Source organism: Neopelma chrysocephalum, unplaced genomic scaffold (assembly GCF_003984885.1).
Source record: "Neopelma chrysocephalum unplaced genomic scaffold, ASM398488v2 Primary Assembly neopelma1_75, whole genome shotgun sequence".
Classification (NCBI taxonomy): Eukaryota; Metazoa; Chordata; class Aves; order Passeriformes; family Pipridae; genus Neopelma; species Neopelma chrysocephalum.
In genome coordinates, this window is record NW_020897736.1 from 893,538 (window position 1) to 910,393 (window position 16,856).

The following is a 16,856-nucleotide window of genomic DNA, read 5'->3' on the forward strand; positions in this document are numbered from 1 at the left end:
TCTGTTGTTTCTGTTTTATTTTCTTAATTAAATTACATTCATTGGGACAAGAAGATTGTTTTTCAGCCATATAGAACTCCTAAATCCAACCTTTTAAAATGCCTGTTCATTTCTTCTGTGAAATCTATATTTTGCATGCGATAGTAATCATGGATCCAGTGGAAAGAATAACCTCCACTGCCTGTATAATTAATGCACATGTTGGAAAGCTGCTATAATCAGGAGAATGTGTTTCTGTTTTTTATTGTTTGGTGTTTTTTCTCTCTTCCTTCAGGGTGAGTAAGACAGGAAAAAATACTTATCCTAATCCGCTGACCAAGTGGTAAACTAGAGGTTGCTCCACAAAGGGATGAGTATCATCCAGGAAGTTGTATGGAGGGAAAAGCTGTCTGTACTAAAAAGTTTAGGACACTATCTGGCCCAGCCACAATTACTCTTCAGGCAGAAATTGCTCCACAAATTTTTCAGGTTGTCACATCAGTCATAGGTCCCCCTAAAGAGATTATATTTTAGATATGCAGATAAAGTACACACGTTGTAATTTATGTTAACTGATGCTGAGAGTCAATGTTCAAGTGGTTTTCTTAATTTTTGGTGGCATCAGGTCACTCACACGAAAGTGGAACCAGTGGAAGAGATCAAGTGAGGATCTCCCGGGGTCCTCCCCAGCTCTCCCTGCACCCTGGTGGAGGTGCCGTGCAGCAGGACAGGAGCTCAGCCTGCAGCACACACAACCTTCCTACGGGGGAGGCTGGAGCACAGGTGAGTCACTTGACCTCCCACAAGACTTATGGGCTCTGTGCCACTGCTACTGTTGGTACCTGGAACAGCTGATATAAAACCTAGATTGCATCTGCTGCACTCACTCTTCTCCTTGGCACTGTGGAGGAACCCAGATGGAGCTGCTACCGCTTTCCTACCCTTCCTAAGCTCCAGGGCTGCATCACAGCCTGCTTTGTAGCAACTGCTGGAGACAGGGACAGCAGGCCCAGCAAATTAATCTTAATTTTAAAGTGTGCTGTCCTTCCTGCCTCATAATTCTTTCCCTTGCCCTGGACTTAGAACAGCTTTATGTGTGAAAAGCTGTCTTGTTTCCACTAAAAAAGGAAGAAATGAGAATTTCTTAATTGCTGAATATTTATTGAGAGGCAAGTCCAAACATAAACCACCTCATCACTGATCACCGTGGTGTAATTGTTATTGTGGAGAAGTTAATCTTGGATTTTTTAAAATAAAAAAAAGTGCTCAAGGTCAGGTTGGATAAGGCTTGAAGCAATCTGGTGTAGTGGAAGGTATTCCTGACCATGGCAGGGAGTTGGAACAAGATGATCTTTAAGGTCCCTTCCAACCCAAACCAGTTTGTGATTCTATGAAATAGAGCATGTATTTCCCATTCTGGTGAGCAGAGGTACCTCTGAAAAGTATCTCTGTGAGTTTTGGAGCTATAACTCTGCCTTTCAAAATTTGAAAAAAATAAGTACTATGGTGTTTTTATTTTTTCAATCAGATAATCCAGGTTCTCCATAAGATACTTTTTTCGCTAATTAATAATGGACTGTGAGATTTCCTAGCTGGCTGTTAAGAAACCCTTTTATTGAAGCAAAATGTTTACACAATTGCCTTAAAATGTAGGGACAATAAAATGCTTTTCAGTTGGCAGGATTTCAAATAGTTAATTCTGTAAAAGAAAAAAGGGAAGCCAGAGGGTGCAGTCATTGCTTTAAACGAACCTCTCCTGGAAAGTTCTTTGCATCACCATTCAGCTGATAGGAACTGTGTGGGAGGAAGGGTTTTATTGGGAAAGATGCAGCTGAAGGTTCAGTTTGTGTGCTGACAGGTGTGTGCAGTGTTATTACAGTGAAGGGAGCAACCTCTCAGACCACTGGAGCTCATGTTGTTTCCCAGTGCCTACAGAAACCCCTCCACCTTCCATCCTCCAGGTACATTGCAGAACAGACAGGGAAAGCAAACCAAAAGCCCCTTTGAGTGTTCAAATACCAGCAGCACTTGGTTGCAAACAATGGCCAGCTCCATATCTCCTAGGGAGAGGTAAGGAGCACCCAGTTCTTCTCAGATCTGCCACTGGCTGCACTGATCATCTACAGAAGGCCACACTATATTAGATTTTCTTGCTTTCTCTTTCTAATTCAAATGGGAAAAGATTGAATTTGTAATGAATTTGAATGTTTCCATGGATTTCAGTGGTCTTTAAGTCAGGAGCTTGTTGTGTAACCAAACATGATGGTATGAGAAGACACGTGTTAAACAGAATGGTTTTGTCTATAATACAAAGACTGAATTATATTTAAAAAGAAAATCTGGTTGGCAATTATGTAAGACTATTTTATGAGGTTTGTTTCTGACTTTGGAAAGCCTTAGAGCTTGGCAAGGAAATGTTTTGTACAAAATCCTGGCAGGCATCTTCATACGCCAAAAATGCTGTTCTGTTTACTCGTCATTTTTCTGAATTCTGCAGACAGCAGAAAATACCCACATGTGTGTTTGTGGACATTTATTCTGTTGTGACAATGGAGATTCATCATGTGAATACGAAATTAGTCACCAAATAGAGGATTAAAAATTAGGTGTGGCAGCTATTTCACATGTACATTTTGGAAACTTCCAAGTATTCTCAGTAGGCATTCTGAAGAAAAATTCAGTAGAAATACTGCCTTGACTTTCCATTCACTTACATGGATTTTACATTAGTGCAACATTAATGCTTTCATTAGGCTTTCTCCTGACTTACCACAGTGCAAATTAAAACAGTAGCAGGTCTATGTGCTTTTGCAGACTTTCACTGATTTTTGGTGTGTTGCTGACCTTGTTGGAGAGCCATAATGTCGGAAGAATATTAATCAAATGATCATTATCAAAATGGTCTCCATTTCTTGAAGACATTTTTCATAACTTATTTGGCACCTTGGCTTACTCATGCTCTGGGTTTGAGTCTGCTGTAGGCTGATACAAGTGGCATACAAAGAAATTAGATTTTATTAGAAATTTGATATTGTATTTACTAAAGAAAAGTTTCTTAACTGCCTTTGCAAATACATCAAGAGCCTGATGACAGTAAAACTGAGCCACACCACAGTTTTCTAGATGGCTGTAAATATATGCTGAATTGAAGTGATATTGTCTCTCAGATTTTTTCTCTCCTAGAGCACCTGTAGCAAAGATCAGTAGGAATGACTCACAAGCCAGATCTACATAAACAGTTTTAAACCCCTTCCCATAAGCTGTGTGAACAATTGTCTCCAAGAATATAGCATTAAAATTATTAGAACAGGTAGTTTTTAAGTACATACTTTACATGTAGCACATTTTCATTTTTATGTTCTTATATGTAGGACATACCCAGAAGAGAAACTCCAAATTCATATTATAATGGAGGTTGAAAGAAATAACCCGTAGGTTCTTCACAGTCAGTGCAAAACTTGAGAAAAAAGTCCTTCATTAGAACATTTATGCTTCACATCTTACCATTGTTTGGGGGACCTCAGATGTGGGTTAGACAGTTCACAGAGCCTGAGGTCTAAAGAAGCTGACAAGTGTCCTGTTAAGATGATTTTAGTGTGTAACACATCTCAACTAACCAGAGTGAGTGGCACAGTAAGTTTGTGGAGTCCCAGTTTCTGCTTCACCATTTGAGTTGCAAGAGCAACTGCAATATGTTTCGATACCAAGGAGAAGTGAATAATTCTGTCTTCTACAGGAAAATTCTGTCTCTAGTAGTGATTTTGTAGTGAGGAATGTCCAGCCTTTAGTACCCAACACAGAGCAATGAAAATTATATGTGCAAGTATATCAACAGCTTGTGTAGCAGCTGGCAAATTATGTGTAGGAAGGTTTGTTCTCTTGTCTGTGTATGTGTTAAATACTAACTGATCCCCACCTTTTAAATATGAAAAAATAAATATTGAAATTCAAAGTAATAGAAGCTCCTAGGAAAAATGTGCTTTTATGTGATATATGGCTCATGTTTTGTTATGCAATGAGGGTACACCTAAAGGGTCAAGACAAGACTTAAAAATCATTCTTCACTCCCACACTAGACATTAACTTGGACTCTGTGTGAATCCAAGGGCACTCAAACATATTTTGAAAAACATTGGCTGGCCAGCTGTCTAAAATTAGCAAAGAAACTGAGTGGCACATCAGTAGTAGTAAAAACCCTATCAAATATTTGTACTAACCAACTTTAAACTTCAGAAAGTGTAAGAATCCTGTAGTGGAACCTTTAACAATTATTTTCTACCACATGAACTAAACAGGAATGAAGAAAAGAAGTTGTAGTGCATGGTTTAAATGTTGTAGGACCAGTAAATATGTAGGTAATGCACCAAACAAGAAAGTACAACCTGAGAAACCATACCTTTATATTAAGTTTATGATTAAATAATTTTGTATCAGAGTAACTTCTCTGCATTTTCCAGAAGGGAGGAGAAACAGTTTGCCTACATCCCATTATTAAATCATTTTTGTAATATATTATAAATGGAAAATTCTGATTTTAACATTTCAGAATTTCTTGTGCAAAAAATTTAAAGCAATTTGTCATTTGATAGGAATACTGAGTTTCTAATGAGGTTATTTTACAAAACATTGAATGTAGAAGTTATTAAATGAGGGTGCTTCCTAATCCTCAAAATGTGCCTGTGTGAGCTACACCAAGCAGGTGTGCCTGTTTCAAACCTGTTCCTGAATACTCATTTGGGTTTCCTGGGCTGCCTTTGGACATGACTTCCTCCTTTGCCTTTGTCTGGCCATGGTTGGGGTGATGGAACCAGCCACTCTCTGCTCTGCTGGCCCCAGATGTGTCCACTGGGTCCCAGTCCCATCTGGGCTGGGGCTCACAGCTTCCCTCACCAAGCATCCCTCCTCTTGCTGCTCCCTGACAGGGAGTTCAAGAAAGGATGGGAAGATTCCCATAAAAGAACAGAGGAATTTCTGGAAAGCTGCAAGAAATAAATAGAAAGTGAGGGGGGGAGTACCAGAAAACATCAGGAGCGTCTCCAGAAACCAGCGTGTGAATTCCTAGAACACCCTGGGAAAACTGTGCAGGGAAAACTCACAGAAAGCAGACAGGACATTCCTAGAAAGCACCAGGTGAATTCCTAGAAAGTATTAGGATTTCTAGAATGTAAGGGAAAGTAGTGGAGAAATTCCTAGGAAGCAGTGAATGCATTGTTAGAAAGCAGATGGTGAATTCCTAGAAAGCATCAGGAACATGGATAAAATGGACTGGTGTAATTACTAGAAAGCACTAGGAGAAATCAAGAGAGTTTTTCCAGTGTAAGGAAAAGTGCCAGAAAATACCAGCGTTATTTAAAGATCCAGTTATCTTTATAAATCTTCAGAAAATATAATTTTTATACCTTTAAGCATAGGATATTGTTTGTTTTCAAAACTTGATGCTTCATTCTGGCCTTGGACAGTCTTTCTTGTCTTATTGCAAATGCTTTATCTTTCATCATAAGGAATTGCAATTTCACAGTCAGCAGCTTCTTATTTTAGATGAATGAGAAGGAATTGAAACTACTGAACTTCAAGAAAAAAAACTTTCTGTCATGCAATGAAGAACAGGGAAGCAGGAAAAAGGAATATAGACTCTCAGCAGACTCAGTGAGACTGTTTTCCACAAGAAGTTACTGGTTCTTAATGAATTACGTGAATCTATTAAAACCTTACATGAATTACCTCAATGTATTAAACTATACTCTGCCTTTTCCAGCGTGTGATACACCAGCTTGCATGTGAAGTACGTGACTAGTCTGATTTGAAATGATTTAGGAGGGTGCCAAAATAGTAGTCACATACAGATCCATGTGAAGGGAAAGATGAATCTCTGAAGTAGTGCCTGCCCAGACCTGACTATTTGTATCTGTTTGTATGGAAGTTCATCCCTACCCTTGCCCTCCAAACTCATGTTGACTGAAATGTTTTCCCCCTTGTTCTTGTGCATGACCAGCAGATTGTGCTCCTGGCAGCATCTCTGCCAGGCCCTGCTCCTGCTTGTGCTCTTCCAAGCATGAATTTCACCAGCTCAGTTTTCTTCTGTGTCTGCTTTCCCATTTATCCAGAGCTTCCCAACCACTCTGGAACAGTAGGAGATGTGGGAGCCAAAGGCACTGAGTACTTGGTGGGGAACTAAATAGAAGGATACCTTCTTCAGGGACAATTGTATTCATTTCAATAGAATTTGTGCTCCACAGGTTGTGCTAATGTGAACATTGCATAAATACCTATTTCCTGGGGAACCTGATAACCATGTTTTCATACCAGTGATGGATACTGCACTATGGGTCTTGACCTGGCTATAAGCATTTAAAACATTGGCCATGTCGAGTAGTTACAAGCAGACACATGAATCTCTTGGGACAAATTCCTCCTAGATGGGAAATTCTCCAATGGTTTCCCTGCTTTAAGGCACCAGACTTTGAATTCAACCTTAATTGCAAATGCATCTGGTTAATGTTAAATTAAAACATCCCAGGAAATCTGTACTTTTCACTGTATTTGTTATTTATGTAAATTTTTGGACATCATCCACTGCTTCAAAATCAAGTTAATTGGAAACATAAAGTACCAGGCGTGAACACGATCCTATCTGAACACTCTGTCTGACACTGAACTGTTAAGCTTTTTTATTCTTCTAAGACATTCTCCAGATTTCTACCCTGTGAAATCTTCAAATGCCAGATGAAGGCACAGTCTTTTATACAGAATCTCATCTTTTTTTCTGAAAACTATTCCTAGTCAGCAAATATTATGTAAACATTTAAAGTCAGGCTGACATAAAGCTAAATCTATGCTCCTTTGACCTGGGGCTTTGGCCTGCATTTGCAAGGTTTGGGTAGATCCACAGGTCAGAGTGCACATCTAAGACCATGGATGCTGAGCTGATTCACTTTTCTATGGCCTGTGGAATGTGTTTCCCTAAAAGAATGACAACCCACCATGCAGATAAGTGATGTTTCAGTGACATTTTGTGCCAACATTAGGCTTTGTAGACTGCTCCCAAGTTTAATAATAGGACAGCTCTCTGTTGCATGAAACCATTTTCCCCACTGCAGATTTGTGTAGCTTTGACAAAACATTTCCCTGCCTGACTGAAACACTTTCAGCCCAACACCTTTGCCCAGAAAACAGCCCAGCAGCATCCACAGTAAGTAACCAGGGCTAAGGATACAAAGAATTTAGGAACTATCTCTTGGCTATTTTTTTCCTCCTATGATGAGTCCATTTGGGTGAAGCAGCTTATTCTACCTGGAAATGCTTTTGCCAGCCTAGTTATATGTATTTGAAGCCCCAGGTAACCTGCCAGCACAGTCAGGCCAGCTGAGGCTCTGATGTGTGCCACCTTCACCACAAAGGGCACCAGCTCCCTGTGTGCTGAGACTGGGACAGCTTCACAATATGCTGATCAGGTGAAATCCAGGCAGCAGAACAGGCCACAGCCAGTGGCTTTTTGGGAATGCTCCCCCACATGTAATGTACCACCAACCAGCAGAATCACTTGAGAATGTCAAGATTCTCTGAGACAGCCAAAACTGAGATTTAAATGTAGTGTTTGTATCACAGAGTCCCTTCAGCAGGCCATGGTGACAACAGCAAGGGAGGAAGTTTGCTCTTTGACTGCAGGCAGTGCCATGGAAGTTTGCAGATGTTAATCTTCAGGAAAAGAAGCTTTCATGGGAATGAGATGTATTTGCAGAGAAGGGCTTTTAGTCTCTCATATGGGTTTTGAAATTCTTGCAGGGTGGAGAATGGCACATGCTACAGTCAGGTAATTAAGATTCAGCCCTCAGTTGCTTAATCAAGAATTATAAATGGTAGCAACAAGTAACAGTATGTTTTTACTTTCTGATGAGAACACTTAAGTTACCTCAGGACAGCCCAGCCCCCAAACTGGGGAAAATCTTTGCTTTAGAACTTTATTCTTCAGAAGTGATCATAGTTTTAGGGTTCACTGTCCTTCTCCACAGGTCCCTTTATCAGGCACCTGACTCCTTTTTGTGACTTGCCTTCTGCAATATGGGCAGCCAAGCATTGAGGTGACATCTTTATTTTCTTCTTGGACTTGCCCTTGGATAAAAAGTACACCTTTTAAAAAGTACTTGGTACCTGCATTACTTCATTTTTATTTAAAGACTTAGGCACAGCTTGTGATAAATTTTTCATTTCATGTAGTTGTTGGTTGGTGGTCTGGACTTCAGAAGAATTCAAGAGTAAACTACAGGCTATTTTTTAAAAATCAATTTCAAACTATGAAAGAAGATAAAATTTATATCACATTTCAAAACTGAATTGACTAGATCTTTTGGATTTGCACTCACAAAGACCTGAAAATTAAGATTAATTTATAATTCTGAAAGTACTGGTTTATTTTTTTTCCAAATGAGAAGATGAATATGATATTTGAAAGTGTCTTGGAGGAGGTCAAATATGGTTTACACACATAAGAGGGGTTAAGTAAACTGTGTCAAGATTATCTGTGGCATGTTTCACTGGGACTTAAACATGTCATCAGGTCTTTATGGGCTAATGTTTATAAAAGGTACAAATTGCTTTCAAATGAGAGCTATCTGCTGAGGGTTAGTTGTTAAAAATGTTTACCTGTCTGTTTATAGTTTTCTACATCTGTTTTGTTAACAGAAATTCTGGCAACTGCTTAAAGTATTGCACATTTCCAAAGAGTTTGACTGAAGCATATTGTTGCAGTGGATTCTTTGCTGCTATTATTGTGAGATAAACAGGTTAAATATTGACTACATAATTTCAGTTGCCAAGATTGTAAGTGGGCAACTACTGAAATATGCAAGTACATCATGTAAGTCTAGATGAAAACAATCTGATATGAAAGGAATGATCAGTTATCTATAATATGTGTGGATCCCTCAGAAAATACAGTTATATTCTAGGAGGTTCTGAGATAAAGTAGGTAGATATTTTGTGTGTGCCCATGGAAGACCTGATTTGAATTTTGCTCAAATCAGTGGCAGTGAAGTCCTAAATTAGTGCACTGCATTGATTACTCTAACAGATATGGACCTAGTCAATTAATAAGGGTTGGGGAGATTTTTAGGGAACCTAAAAATTCTAATGCATGTCTTGAATTTGGGGATATCCCCAGTCCATTTGGTATGACTCAGGTCTTAGAGCACTTTGATGTTTTTATTTTCTTATGGATAAGTGTGGTTTTAATAATTTACAGAACTTAAAGAATTTTGGAGTAAATTTTCATACTCTTATATGTACTTCAAACCATGAATAAGTTTGCTTTGGGGCAAATATGTGAGGACATGATTTGATTTCTAAGTCTTTCTCTGAATGCAAACCAGGAAAGGACTTCTGGATCACAGATACACAGGTGGTATTGTACCTTATTTTCTGCTATCCTGGGAACTCATTAGTTTCTCATTATATCTTTTGTCTAAACATAATTTTGTATCAAGTAATTAAGCAATGAGTTTGCTATCCTCTTTCTCATGAGCATATGCTTAAGGGTATATACAATTCTCTTTTGGTAAATGGTACTGTGGAAACATTGCTCTGATTAAAAATCATGAGTTGATAAGAAGGAAGTTAATGACAAGAAAGTTGTGGTCCCACAAGATAAGACACTATTTTGTAGTAACATTGGGCAATGTGCTAAGACTATACATTTTAAACAGCTTTTGATATTAGTCTGCACAATTAACTTATCTTTTCTTGTAGTAAAATCATATATTTTGATAATATTTAATTTTCATGGTGTTCCTAAGATGGCAAGGATATACGACACAGAAGTCAAGTGATCTTTTTACTGCATGGTTTACATAATTTTTCTTCTATTTTGTCTCTGGAAAATATTTTCTGGCTGTATGTTATTGTTTAATCCAGTGACTTTTGTTTGGACTAGCTTTGCAATTCCTGGGCTTCTGAATTTGCTTATTGTAATGCCTATATATAAACTGTCTGGTAACTAGAAAATTTCAATACACTGAAACATATTGTAAACATTTTGTCCTCGATGATGTAGTATTTATGTTCCCTTTACTGCTTTAAAACAACTTCAATACTGAGAAGATACAGAGTTTGCAAGGGAGGAGGGAAATAATAAGGGAAAAGTGTAAAATGTCACATGGTATGTGTCTTTAATTCTATCATCAGAGGCTCAAAGAGGAAAACTCTAACTTATTACAGTTAAGATACTATCTTTTTGAAAAATTGAACAAGGAGATATTTTGGTTTATTGTGGAGCTTTCTAATAAATAAAAAAATATAATTCTGGATGAAGACCCAGTTTTAAGGCATGTTTAGTAGATCCCATAATTTTGTTCTAGCTAGCATTTAAACAGTCATGCTCCCAAATACTGCATTCCTCCCAGCAGCCTGCTTTATACCTCCAAAGCATTTTTTACTGTTTTGTGTTTAGTCTATTCTGAACGGGGATATACAGGAAACCATTACTCAGGGTTCATAGGAAAGTGATTTTTCTCGGAACAATTCTTGAGGAAAGAGAGTTGTGTGTAGGTTTCCATAACTTGGCTGCTAAATTCAAAATTTCATTGCAATTTATCTGTGCCTGTTACAAATCCTTGTCCCAGCTCTGGGTGGTAACTGTCTCCACCCTTTTTTAGAGCTCTCTTGCAGTATTCAGGACATGCAAGTCGTTTTAAGGGGCTGTTCTGTTTTTCATGGGCAAATCTGTAAGTTTTTGGCCCTTCAACGCTGCAGTAGGAAAACGTAGTTATCCCTTAGGAAAACCTCAGATATTGACTAAGGAGTAAACCATTACATCAGGTTGTTGCTGACATGAGATATTCCAATGTGCTATTACAATAACGAGCACTTCCTTTGCTTTAAAGATTTTATTAAGGTTCCCAGGAGGGCAAAACAACCAATCAGTTTAACAAGGAGCTCTCCATTTAGCTCATGTTACAATATGTGTCACTTTGCCACGTCCCGGTTCCTTCCCTGCAGCTCCATTAGCTGGTGGTGTAGTGGAAGCAGCCCATTCCCCCAACAGCCCCTTGCACACAAAGGTAGCTGTTCTTTTTTGTCTTTAAAAATCCTTCAAAACTGGTGACACTTCTTTATATAAGCACAACAAATACCCTAAAAATAGAACTATAGCTGGAATGTGAGCTATTTAACATGAATTAATGTGTTTATTAAAAATCTAGGGATTTTGGATGGTCCTGTGAGATACTCATGACCTTTTCATGGTATTCCCCAGAGATACTGGTCATACTGTCCAAAAGCAGCATGAAGCTTTTTGGTCTTACACAAACAAGGTAATTAAGGGCACTTTGAGCCTGGTAATGGGATATGAACATTGTAGTCCTGTTCAAATCACCTTTCCAAGTGTACCACACTTTTCAAATACTGTGATTTTTGGTGCAATTGGTGCAATTAGTTCAAGGGTCTTATATCTCTGGGTATAACTGTGTTTTGTACTTACACTGTAAAATATAAAGAATCATTTTCTTCTTTTAGTAAGCTTATGCTAAGGCTTGTCCAGGTAACAAGGTACCAGAATCTGACTCTGAAACTCTGTGCCTGGAAATCCATCCCATCAGCAAACCCAGCCTTTTCTCTCAGGATTAGTTCTAAAGTGTGTTTTTAGCCATCTCAGCAGAGAGCTCAAGGACTGCACAAGTGGTGTAGGCCAATACATCTCCCCTATAGTGAAGGGCTGAGTTCAGGGTCAAGGATTGAGGTGGGGTGGCACAGGAAAGCTGTGTATCATTATCACCCCAGTACCATGGGGCCTCATCATTGTGCTTGGCACCACGTAAGCATGTCAGAAAAAATATCTGCACTCAGACCTTAAAATCTAACTGTTGTCCTCCCTCCTTGGGCACACAGGACCTGAGTGACCCCAGTGTGGCATCTCCTGTGTGCACTGCATTTGCTCACTCCATTTCATACTGACTCTGCTACTGACTACAGAAGCCACCTCTGTGAACATTAGGATCTATAGACCTTGCTCTTACAACATTTATTTTTAACAAACTCTTAACATTTGAAAAACGTCCTAACTAAGACATTCAAATAAGCAAGTGGCTTGATGAAGTAAAGACACAGTCCATGTATTCCAAGACTGAGACAGATTAAAAAAAAGTTTGAATTAATGTGATCTTGTCATACTCATCACCTTTACAATGTGTATTTTACATCAAAATAATGTTTCTGGAGCGTTTATATCACTGTGTCACAGTCTTCAAAAATAATATAGTAAGTGCTGGTGATAAACAACATCCTGTCCAAATGAATTTTTTTAAAAAAAGCTTTGTTTAAAAAAACAATCTGCTGGTGAGAATGGGGCTTTTATTAAAATTCAGAAGTGTTGTAGCTTTTGATATGTAACTGAGAAAGTAATCTAAATGGTGGTGCAGTGCTGATCTGAAAAAGAATTGTTCTGAAAAAAGGGTTCTTTAAGTGCTGATTTCCACCAGGAACTGTTCTTTGCCAAGTAAATGCTTATGGCAACAGCCTCAAACTTATATTCACCTCCTCTGTATGTGTTTAACACATACAGAGATGCCCAGCAGACAAATCACATGCCTGAAGTACCTCCTTATGCTTAAGTGCTACAATAGATTTTTTTCTGTCTAAGCTTTTATCTGCCCCCCAGAACAGCTGGACACCTTTAGACAGCACGAACCCCTCCCAGGTGGGCTGGTGCTCCTCTTCCTCTCCTAACAGTGAAGCTGAGGTACCACCAGAGCCCTCATGCCAGACATGGCTTTTGATAAAGCTGCCCTACAGAATAAAGGACTGTTCTGACAGGGAAAATCTTCCCAAAGCCACTGTAGGAGGAAGTGTTGTGGCATGAAACCCTCTCGGGCTGACTCAACAGCTGCAATTTGTTTTGTGTGACACTTGGCTCTTCCACAGCCCAACACACCATGTGCATGTGAGGAGTTCCACTGTGTATATCAAAGCTGATGATCAGGAAGGAAGATGTGTTTATTGTCAGACCAAATAAAAGCACACAAGAAAGGACCTCATTTGTGTTTACTAAAAAATAAATAAATATGGAAGAGTTGGAACAGAGCAGAACACCTCCAGGAGCATCAGGGAAAACGAAGGCAGAAGCAAAGTTCAGAACCAGAGACTGTGATGTTACAAATCTAGTAAGTTTGAAAGTAAAGCAAACTAATTATTTTTTGAGCAGGGTTATCTCAGCCATGATAACATTAAGACACCATCAGAAAGGCTCAGATCATAATTCTTTTACAAGCTGTAGACATTTGCTATTTGGGCATGAAGTTAAGTTTCCACATGTGAAGGGAGAGCTTCCACCACCACCTGCCCCCCTCCCCAGGATAGCTGTGCTCTAAAGTTTACTTAATATTTTTTAGGAATATATATTTGCTTCTGGCTTTCTAATTACTACTGAAATTGCCTGAAGTCAGATGTACAAATAGGAACTCTGTTAAGTTTAAACACTTTGCATTCAGAATGTGGAACACAAGCTGATTCTCACTGATTTATGCATCATATCCTGTAACACGGTGTTTCTCAGGGTCAATCTTGTACAACAAATAAAATTGGCCAATACCTGAGTTATATCTCTTGTTCTAGGATTTCCCTAGGAGGAAATCCAAATCCCATGTCCTGTAGATCTCCCCTAATGAGATAATCATTGTTCTGCCAGGTTGCTGTAAGCAACACATCTGACCAAAGGCAAGGAAAAAGAGTGTAATTGTTAGGTGGATTGTTGGAAGTCCAGTTTGCTCGCAGTATACTTTTGAAATGGTATGAAATCACATTTATTTTGAAATATGTCTCAAAACTGCTTTTTTTTTTGTCTTCATGGAAATGGAATATTTTGTATAGGACCTGGTGCTCATTGAATGAAAGACTAGTTGCACACAGTCAAGACAGGAGCCTGAGAGAGAACCAGAGGATTGCTGCCAGTTGTATTAGAAAACCAGGCAAAAGACTTGGAAGAAGAAAAGGAAACCAGTCCACTTGCAGGCAGGGTAAATATTTTAGGTGGATTTTGTTTTATTTGTTTTGATCAGTTAAATTCATTTTAAAGCTGTATAGTTTGGCTTCTTGTGTTCCTTGAATTTCAAAGAACTACCTATGATAGCAAATACAGCCTATAATGGCTTCTATTTTAAGGAAGGACTTTGTCTTTTTGTGTTAGAACAGATTGAAATGTGTATGTCTTCATAGCCATATTCTGCTCAGCCATCACGTTTTCTTGGATCAGAAGCCTCTGATGTGCTGTGGTATTTGCATATACATTACATTTTGGAATGGCCTGTGACTTTGAAGCATTCTTCTGTGAAGACTATTCATAGCTGTGAAGACAATGGGGTTCTGAATCAAAGTTTGTCTGTTCTGCTTTCCTCCCTCAAGACTTGCTGGAGTAGCCTTTGCACTTGCTTTATCCCCTGGGATTCCATGGTAATCTGGCAGCTGGATTCATGTCTCTTTTTATTTGCGTTTCTTGTCGTTTTTCTTCAGTGCAACCATCTTCAAAAACATGTGTTGCTTCTGTACCCTGAAAAGCATGAACCCACTGGGGATTTACAGGTGCATGAGATGAAACTCTCTCTGCACTAAAGCTGAATAGGTTTTCTGCCTTAGGAGGTAGAATGGTTATGGAGCAGAAGCCTTCTGCAGTGTGTAGCCATCAGTTGTTAATGTCCTGAACATCTGAGATGGACATGAAGATAAAACAGTTCTGATCTTGATATTGTGCAGTTTTATAGGGAAGGTCCATGCTGCCTCTTGTGAGCAGCTGCAGAAGGGTTCAGGTTCATAGGGCTGGAAATCAATTCAAGTAAGTTACTACTGTGCTTTCCTTTTCCCCACTGAGATTTGCATTCTTTTTCCCCCCCTTTTTCTATTTATTTTTTAAAGTCTAGTTTCAATAACCTGAAAGTGTTCAAATCATCACGTTTTGTTCCTTTGCTATGGAAAACAACACCACTGCAATTTAGTCCTTTTATTCTCAAATACTATTTATTTAGTAAGTGTGTTTAAAAGGCATTGACAAAACACCTGACTCTTTAAATTAGCAATACTTGTTGCCAAGCATGTGCTGCTGCTTTGGCTTCATGTTTGTTAACTGATGCCTTGGTCATGCTACAAAAACTGTTGCATCTGTTCAGTTCTGGCTGAGATTGTTCATTTCCTTCTATTCAGACGCTGACTTTTCAAGTCTTAACATATTGTTTGCTTTGTTGCTTTTTTACTCACAGCCCTGTTTATAACTGGAAGGCATGTAAGGTTTCCTGAGATGAGTTGTGCAGTGAAACAAACTACTCTTGTTTCTGAGGGTGTGGAAAGTATTCTTCAGCCATTAGACTATTATGTGCCTAATGCTGAGGAAATAATACTATTAATGTGCCTAAACTGGTCCTCTTAATGGTACTGGGAATGTTAGAATTTGCATCCAAGACAGGCAGGAGTTTTCTGATAGATGAACAGAAAGACAATCTTCTGATGGTGTTACTTCATGCTGTTGTTTCCTTATTTTTGTGTTCCCCAGGGAAATGTACACTATTTTCTGAAGTAACCAAGCATTTATCAGACAGCTTTTTTGGCCTCTGGCCGAAAGGGCTTGCTTTGTTTTAGCAGCTTTTGAAGTTTTCTCTTCTTCGTTATTATCACTTTATTTGTCAATGTAGCAAGTAGCAGCATCCTCACTCTTGACTTCTGGATGTTTGGAGCAATGTTTGGAGTGTGAAAGGAAAGTCTGATGAATTTAAAGCAGAATGCTCAGTCCCTAGGCAGGCCAGAGAAGGGACCAAGTTAGTCTGTCCTTTGTCATGGAAAAGGAGCCAACTGGGTCATCTGGCCAAAAAGCTTGATCACTGCTGATTTAAGGTGCTGTGGTATTCCTATTCCCTATCTTAGTAACAACTTCTGAAGGAATTTGGGGTCAGCAAAGAGAGAAAAATTGTATGAAAGGTTCACATCTGGCTTCATACTATATGGATTTCTCTAATATTTGATTCAAATATACATAGAAACACCAATGGTTAAAAATACTTCCCTACTTTCTCCTCTGCCATTAGACTGTGCAAATAAGCAGAAAGACACTAACACTCACAGTACAATAAATGTGTTTTTTTAACAAGTTGTAAGTGCGAACTAGAAAATAAAAATCCAAACTACCAACTGATGAGCACAGAATATTTTTTTTTCTGGATAATCTTATGCTATTTTTAATAGTGGTTTGAAAAAGAAGGCTTTTAAAATTGTAAATGTTTGAAAGAAGTAATCTGTAATGCAATAACAATTGTGCTGAGCAGAAAAAGAGCAGCTGTTACTGGAAGTTATAGTTAATTGTTGTATTTTCCAGAACAAGGTTGTTTGGTGGGAACAGTGGGGAAAAAATATGCGAGCGACTGCCAAAAAAACAAGCTTGTGAGGTGAAACTTGAATTTGCTCTCATGAGAACTTTCTAAGATTCATAAGTAACTGAGAAAAGCATGTTGTATTTAAATCTCTGGAGATGCATTGTGCTGTATAGAGACAGAGCACAGCACAGTGTTGGCAGGAGAAGGGAAGGAGAACAGAAAGTCCATCAGAAAGAGCCATAGGAAGGTAAGGCTCAATCAGGGTGGAAGGAGGATAAAATGCCTACCTACACTTTAAATTGGCTTCTTTGGGGTTTTTTTGTTTGTTTGTTTAGTGGCTCCCTGAGTAAATTTGAAGCACCTAATCTTTCCCTCACTCCCACAGAACAGGTTTTCATGTGCTTTTTAAACTAAAAAAGCAAAGCATGTCCCTGTTACAAATGTGTAGAGTAGAAGATGGATAAATTAGCTGGGCATGTTTTGTAAGCCCTGGAGACCACATCTGTTGTGATATATGCATGGCTAAAACAGTGTCTGAAG

General features: G+C 38.7%; 1 long non-coding RNA gene across 1 annotated transcript; it reads left to right on the forward strand.

Moving 5' to 3' along the window:
• Positions 1-607: 607 nt before the first annotated feature.
• On the forward strand, positions 608-8,940 carry LOC113970059. The gene is made up of 3 exons (XR_003535037.1): positions 608-762; positions 7,989-8,100; positions 8,659-8,940. It is a non-coding gene; the product is annotated as an uncharacterized LOC113970059 (long non-coding RNA).
• Positions 8,941-16,856: the final 7,916 nt, after the last annotated feature.